Genomic DNA, 8,897 nt, shown 5'->3' with positions numbered 1-8,897 from the left:
CAGGAAAAAGAGCATCTGAGAAAAACTATTCAGCATGCTATGCTCGATAAATTGTAAACCAAACATTGGCCTCACATAGGACGCCATCACAGGGATCCCCAGACAGATCATCAGGCATTTAGACAATGTCATCAGGCATTCTGTAAGGAGAGGCTGCAGCAAAAATAACATTAGAGTGTACCGTCATTTTGCCAGGGCAACTAAGTTCGCAAAAAGCACTCATGTCTACATTCTATCCAAGATGTTAGTTCTTCAAGTCTGCAGATTTGGACCTTATCCACCCACTCCCAATGTGAAGGGGAAGAAGGGCTCAGCCAGTGTAATGGTATCAACAGTTTGGCTGCTAAAATGAGAAAAGTGGCTAATGCTGCTTTACGTATGGGAACATACTTTTAGGATGCAGCAGTGTAGCTCACTATAGAAGTGAAGGACAGATATGTACCACCAGCATTCCTTCTCTATGTACTATATGGGAAAGACATCCACCCATCTTGAGCACTCTAGACAGGAATGTCAAACTGTGTTTAGGGGACACTGGTGGGAGGATGCCTAGATATTTCAACTGGCTTGAGGGTTTCTTTAAGATTGTTTAAAAGGAATCTGTCACCTTATTCATGGGTATCAAACAAGGGAATTGCATTGTATTACATTGTACCTTCAGTACAACTGCACCTTTTTTTATAGAAAGCGTTGTTCCAATTTTCAGAAAAATAAGTTTGATTGAATTGCACATTAAGCCCTAGCCCACCTCTCGAGAAGATCTCAGTGATGCCCCTTGCGCCATTGTGTCTGTACCTGCTCGGCAACGTCACATTCTTGCCACAACTACGCCCGTCCGTCCCAGTACTTCTTATAGAAATGTGACTCCTGTGCAGAGCAGGAGACTACCTGCTCTTGTGCACTGACTGCCTTACTGAGGGCATTGGACACAACTGCTTATCTGCACATGCGAAGAGCCAAGTGATAAAGATTTGAGTCTGATGTCCTCAGTAGGGTACTCAGTGCACAGGTAGTCTCCTGCTCTGCACATTAGCAAGATTTCTATGAGAAGTCCCGTGACCAGACGAGCAGAGTTGTGGCAAGAATATGACGTCGATGAGTAGGAGCCAGACATAATGGCGCAACAGGTGTCACGGGGAACTCAACAGCTGGGCTAGCTCTCCTCATGGAGGCATTTTCTTTAAATGGACCGCGCTGCACCAGGACGGAGCTGAAAAATCCTCCCTACCAGATCTCACAGGAATTTCCTGGATATGGGTAAGCAATCAGTTCACTCGAGTTCACCTTTCCTCCAGGTAACCTTATGAGAAATCAAGGTGCCACCAATAGTGAAGTACAATCACAAGAGGTTCCAACTGCAAGGTTTTTATTATACTCACAAGATGGATAAGGGCTCTTTCACACTTGCGTTCTTTTCTTCCGGCATAGAGTTCCGTCGTCGGGGCTCTATGCCGGAAGAATCCTGATCAGTTTTATCCTAATGCATTCTGAATGGAGAGAAATCCGTTCAGGATGCATCAGGATGTCTTTAGTTCCGGACCGGAACGTTTTTTGGCCGGAGAAAATACCGCAGCATGCTGCGCTTTTTGCTCCGGCCAAAAATCCTGAACACTTGCCGCAAGGCCGGATCCGGAATTAATGCCTATTGAAAGGCCTTAATCCGGATCCGGCCTTAAGCTAAACGTCGTTTCGGCACATTGCCGGATCCGACGTTTAGCTTTTTCTGAATGGTTACCATGGCTGCCAAGACGCTAAAGTCCTGGCAGCCATGGTAAAGTGTAGTGGGGAGCGGGGGAGCGGGGGAGCAGTATACTTACCGTCCGTGCGGCTCCCGGGGCGCTCCAGAGTGACGTCAGGGCGCCCCACTCGCATGGATGACGTGATCGCATGGATCATGTGATCCATGCGCATGGGGCGCTCTGACGTCATTCTGGAGCGCCCCGGGAGCCGCGCGGACTGTAAGTATACTGCTCCCCTGCTCCCCACTACTACTATGGCAGCCAGGACTTTAATAGCGTCCTGGCTGTCATAGTAACACTGAACGCATTTCGAAGACTGATCCGTCTTCAAATGCTTTCAATTCACTTGCGTTTTTCCGGACCCGGCGTGTAATTCCGGCAAATGGAGTACACGCCGGATCCGGACAACGCAAGTGTGAAAGAGCCCTAAAGTAACAAGCAGTGTATACAAATCAGTTCACCCGACCCGGGTTTCGCTTTGTGAAGCTTCCTCAGGGGTATCTACTACGCCTACCTAGAGGCGGTCTTTATATACCTGCCAATGATAGACTACCACACCTCTTTAAAATCATCATAGCCCTCACGGCTCAGTACAAAAAATAAAAATGAAACATCCATAAAATACATCAAATACATTCAATAAACAAATATCACAAAAAGACCTCCTTTGGGTCACTGGTTATAATGCAAATTATACACATATCAGGACTGCTCCGGACTGGTCACATAAAATCATACATAGTCATAGTCTATGCGGTCATATCGGTAACAACCAAAGCACCCCACATGATCGCATCTTTAACATAGAGATACATCGGGACCAATCTCAAGTGCCAGCATTCCTATTAATAGCATAGAAATAAACATGCACTCACATAGAAAAGCTAGATCACAAAGTGTTAACATACTTAACCATAGTACTCCCAAGGTTAATACACAAGGTAACCACACAGGCATATCTGGACTGGTCACCTCCTATTTGCATATCATTCTCCTAATCGCCACTATCCACCTATTTTTGAAGCACAGTATCTATCCAATATCGAGGAAAACACACCTCCTGAAGACTATCCTCTCATTCACGGACAGCCAAAACGTCACCACCCACATCATTAGTCATAACCCCTGTTTGGTCATACCTGATGCCGCCCTTCTCCATGCATTAATGACCCACAGTCCTCACATGGTACAATCCCACCAATGGAGACACCAAGGGTCACATGGTTCTTCCCAGCCAATAACAAATTAACATGTCATAGGACCGCCCTTACCCTGTCATAGAACCACCTCTCAGTGGTTGTTTGCACCCCACGGGAACGTTCCCCCTCATTCACTCATGGATGGCCACTCCCACGAGATCCTCCCCACCAATGGTAGAGTGCCTCTCCAGGGGCCAACCTCCTTCATCCAGGAATGAATGAGAGACAAAGCGATCCATGTGAATGCCTCCAACCAACAACGGTCACTCCCTCACTACTGCCACTGACTAAACATGGCCAGAGTGGAGATTGCAGATGACTCTTTCAGGTAAGACAAGGTTTTAAATCAAATTCTGCATTCATCCCTTTTGGTTGCAAGGAATCCATCATATAAATCCATTCAACCTCCCTCCTGTTGATCCGCTCGATTGAATTTCCTCCCCGCCAGTGTGATTTAACTAGCTCCACCCCTACAAAAGACAGGCCACTTGGATCTTTCTGATGCTTGATTTTAAAATGCATCGAGACACTATGGGTCTCGAGTCCCTTTTTGATATTACGGACATGCTCCTGAATCCTAACTTTCAGCTTTCGCATGGTGCGGCCCACATACTGGAGCCCACATGGGCACTCCAGCATGTAGACCACCCCTACGCTTTCACATGTAATACATCCCTTTATTTTGTAATCCTGACCCTTCTGATTCGAATGTACAATCTGAGTGTCCCTCTTTCTTTTCTCTTTCTTCCTATTGCGGCACGGCAGACAGAACCCACACCAAGTAAATTTGTTCCCTTTTCTAACACCCTCAGAGTGTGAGGAGCTATGCACCAGTTTAGTCCGTAAACTTGGTGCTTTTCTAAAAATCACATTCGGATGTTCCGGGACATCCTTCCCCAACACTGGGTCATTTTTTAGGGTTGGCCAGTTCTTCCTTATTATATTCTTAATAGTTCCAGCTTGGACATTATATTGTGTGAGGAAAGAAAAACGGAAATCTTTCTTTGTTCTCACTGAGACTCCCTCCCCTACATTTTCTCTCTCTACTTCTTCTCTACATTTCTCCAAATCCTCTCTACAGTATCCTTTCTCCAGAAACCTCTCACTAATAACCTCACTTTGCGCTTGAAAATCCTCATCTTTTCTGCAATTATGGTGAATCCTTTTTAGTTGCCCCTTAGGTATATTTTTCAGCCAAGGGGTATAGTGACAACTGGAAGTGTCTATATACCCATTGACGTCCGTCTCCTTAAAGAATGTTTTGGTCTTCAGGTGATTATCTTCCACAAAGATTGTTAAATCAAGGAAGTCAATACTACTATTACTGACTGTACTCGTGAAAGAGAGGTTCCATTGGTTCATGTTCAGACTGTCAATGAAGTTCAGAAGACCCTGTCTCTCACCCCTCCACACAATCAGACAGTCATCAATGAACCTCTTCCAGATAGTAAGTTCACCAAAAGCAGTCATTTTATTCAGGGCGGGGCTGATGTTTTCTTTCTCCCAAGCCCCCATAAAAACATTAGCGAAACTTGGGGTGAATTTTGCCCCCATTGCCGTTCCTGTACGCTGGAGGTAGTAGTTCTCCTTGTGCCAGAAGTAGTTATGACAGAGGCAAAAGTCTACACAATCAAGGATGAACTTCCCTTGTTACTTCGTCATCAAAGTGTCCTGCCTCAGTTCCTCCGCTATCGCTCCAAGGCCTAAATCCTTGGGGATTACTGTATATAGTGATGTTACATCGACTGTTGCCAGCCACATATCCTTAGGGCAGGCACCAAATCCTTTAATCAAATTTATAAAACTCCCTGAATCCTTCAAGTAGGATGGTATCAGTGGGATGTATTTCTGGAGAAAGTAATCTACATATTCTCCTAACCTGTTGGTGAGAGAGTTAATCCCCGACACGTTGGGCCTGCCTGGGGGGTTGGTAAGACTCTTATGTATTTTGGGCAGAAATTATATTACCGCCGTCATGGAGGCAGGCTTGGGCCCCTACAATTGAGAATCACGCCCCACTCTGCACTTTGCAGCCTAATTTGCAACTTATTTTTCTGAAGATTGGAAACAGCTTTTTCTATAACAAAGTTACAGTTGTGATGAAGGTACAGTGTGCTACAATGCATTTCGCTTAGTTTGATACCCATGAACTAGATGACAGATTCCCATTAAAGGAAAATAAAACCATGAATTGTGAATAGATACTGTAAGTATCTGGCCAATTAGGATTTTTGGTAAATAAGAAGTATATAATTATGTTTGTGTAAAGTGATTTATAGAAGGCTAAAAACCATTCCATTTTAAAGACAATTTTTTCGGCTCAGTTTACGTCTACATGGCTTCCTCTCCTTCATTGGATGGGATTGTTCAGTAGCATTTTTCCTAGATTTATGGAATGTATGTTCTTCTTGAATTACAAATTCTCAGTTATGTTGGTCGCTATTGTCGCTGTTTGCATATTGAAAGTTCTGATTTATAGTTCCAGGAAGTGTGTTCCACTAGCAAGAAATATCTTCTTTATTCTCATGGGAAATAAAACCTGTATTTTGTGGTTCTATATAAAAATCCTATGAAAAAGAGCCAAGCTTTGAAGCTGAAATGTTAATACACAAGGGACTTATATGGGAAAGCTGTCTTGTGCGGACATAAAAGAATGACATGTAACATTCCTTCCACGTAATTAAATGCAGCAAAAATGGGATAATAACTAATTAAGAAGCATAGTTATTTAAGAAAAGAAACACGTACATATTAAATTAGACTACATGTGCATACTCCTTCTTATTGTCATTTAGTCATTGCAGTCCCCATTGTCAAACATTACTATAATCTGTATTATCGGAATTCTTTTTGGCATTCAGTGAGGTGCCTGATAGGAAGACAGTTTGTCATGTTCTGCCTTGCTAAATGTGTCCCAGTCAACTATATTTGCTGCTATATATTCAACTCAGCTCTGCTTCAATGTGCTCGTCCATAACAGTAATGCTTCTAGGGGAGAAACCCTAATTACTGTACATGCTACATCCAGAGTCGAATTTATATTTAATACAAAAGAAAAATCTTTAGAATGCCTCTCTATGAAATCAGAGGAATACGAGGATATAGTAGAGAGGGCTTATGCTTGTCAGTGAAAGCTTTATTACAGCTCAGTAGTGATGGACGCGAACGCGATCAAATGTTCACGAACCGCAAGTTCGCAGCGGGCCCCATTCACATTAATGGCGGGCGAACCTGAAAAACCTTCAGGTCATATTTGCAGCCACCAAATACTTACTAGAAGTGCACAAATAGTCCCACAACATGGACAGTGACATAATAGAGGGGGGTCAATGACAAAAATTCCCACAAAAATAATGCATGGGCCATTTTTATGTGTCTTAAAGGTAAATTCTCAAAAATGTGCCCTGCTGGAGCCTAGAAAAATGTTAGTTTATGCCACGGGAGTACGGGCCCTAAAAATTAGGCATTCACCTGATATAAAAGAAATTCAGATTATGTGGCTCGAGGTACATTATGCGGTCATTGAATAACAATTTTACAGTAGCCCACTGGAGTACAAGCCCCAAAAATTATGCATTCACCATACAGAAAAGAACAAGTGATTATGTGGCTGGAAGTATATTAGACGGTCAATGGATATCAATTTTACTGCAGGCCAGTGGAGTACAGGCCCCAAACATTAGGCATTCACCATGCAGAAAAGAACAAGTGATTATGTGGCTGGAGGTACATTAGGCGGTTACCGTATAACAATTTTACTGCAGGCCAGTGGAGTACAGGCCCAAAATCATGGATAGCTCTGATCTGGGTGAACAACATATCCAAAAATCACCCAGATCCGAGCAGGGGTTCCCGAATTCAATGGAAGTCACATTTGGCCAGCCGCAAGCATGGCTTTCCTGCCCAAAACAGTTCCACAGATTTAAGCTGTGCGGCCGGTCTGTCTTCTCCTTCAAAGTTAGTATGGGCCATAATCCTGGGGCAGGAGGCTGGCAAACAGCCCCCTCCAAAACACTGCGGCGAGGTTGGTTTCGCCACAGGTATAAAGAACCGGTATATCAATCCCCTCTATTAGTATTTTGTGGAAACAGGTATATAGAACTCCTTAATGAGTATTTGCTCGAAGCCGGTATATCAAACCCCTTAATCAATATTTGGTGGAAACCAGTATGTATCGCAGGCCTCAATCAATATTTGGTGGAAACCGGTGTATCGCAGGCCTCAATCAATATTTGGTGGAAGCCGGTATATCAATTCATTCTATCAGTATTTTGTGGAAACAGGTATATAGAACCTCTTAATGAGTATTTGCTGGAAGCTGGTAAACCAAACCCTTTAATCAATATTTGGTGGAAGCTGGTGTATTGCAGGCCTCAATCAATATTTGGTGGAAGCCGGTATATCAATCCCCTCTATCAGTATTTTGTGGAAACAGGTATATAGAACTCCTTAATGAGTATTTGCTCGAAGCCGGCATATCAAACCCCTTAATCAATATTTGGTGGAAACCTGTGTATCGCAGGCCTCAATCAATATTTGGTGGAAGCCGGTATATCAATCCCCTCTATCAGTATTTTGTGGAAACAGGTATATAGAACTCCTTAATGAGTATTTGCTCGAAGCCGGCATATCAAACCCCTTAATCAATATTTGGTGGAAACCGGTGTATCGCAGGCCTCAATCAATATTTGGTGGAAGCCGGTATATCAATCCCCTCTATCAGTATTTTGTGATACAGGTATATAAAACCCCTTAATGAGTATTTGTTGGAAGCTGGTAAATCAAACCCCTTAATCAATATTTGGTGGAAACTGGCATATTAATCCCCTCTATCAGTATTTTGTGGAAACAGGTATAAAGAATCCCTTAATGATTATTTGCTGAAAGCTGGTATATTAAACCCCTTAATCAATATTTGGTGGAAAACCGTGTGTATCGCAGGCCTCAATTAATATTTGGTGGAAGCCGGTATATCAATCCCCTCCATCAGTATTTTGTGGAAACAGGTATATAGAACCCCTTAATGAGTATTTGCTAGAAGCCGGTATATCAAACCCGTTAATCAATATTTGGTGGAAGTTGGTGTATCGCAGGCCTCAATCAATATTTGTTGGAAGCCGGTATATCTATCCCCTCTATCAGTATTTTGTGGAAACAGGTATATAGAACTCCTTAATGAGTATCTGCTCGAAGCCGGTATATCAAACCCCTTAATCAATATTTGGTGGAAACCAGCATGTATCTCAGGCCTCAATCAATATTTGGTGGAAGCCGGTATATCAATCCCCTCTATCAGTATTTTGTGGAAACAGGTATATAGAACTCCTTAATGAGTATTTGCTCGAAGCTGGTATATCAAACCCCTTAATCAATATTTGGTGGAAACCAGTGTGTATCGCAGGCCTCAATCAATATTTGGTGGAAGCTGGTATATCAATTCCCTCTATCAGTATTTTGTGGAAACAGGTATATAGAACCCCTTAATGAGTATTTGCTGGAAGCTGGTACATCAAACCCCTTAATCAATATTTGCTAGAAGCTGGTGTATCGCAGGCCTCAATCAATATTTGGTGGAAGTCGGTATATCAATCCCCTCTATCAGTATTTTGTGGAAACAGGTATATAGAACCCCTTAATGAGTATTTGCTGGAAGCCGTTAAATCAAACCCCTTAATATTTGGTGGAAGCTGGTGTATCGCAGGCCTCAATCAATATTTGGTGGTGGCCAGTATATCAATTCCCTTTATCAGTATTATGTGAAAACAGGTATATAGAACCCCTTAATGAGTATTTGCTGAAAGCTGGTATATCAAACCCCTTAATCAATATTTGGTGGAAGCTGGTGTATCACAGGCCTCAAACAATATTTGGTGTAAGCCGGTATATCAATTCCCTCTATCAGTATTTTGTGGAAACAGGTATATAGAACCCCTTAATGAGTATTTGCTGGAAGATGGTA

This window comes from Bufo bufo, chromosome 2, assembly GCF_905171765.1.
Source record: "Bufo bufo chromosome 2, aBufBuf1.1, whole genome shotgun sequence".
Taxonomy (NCBI): domain Eukaryota; kingdom Metazoa; phylum Chordata; class Amphibia; order Anura; family Bufonidae; genus Bufo; species Bufo bufo.
Note: the sequence above shows the minus strand (reverse complement) of the source record.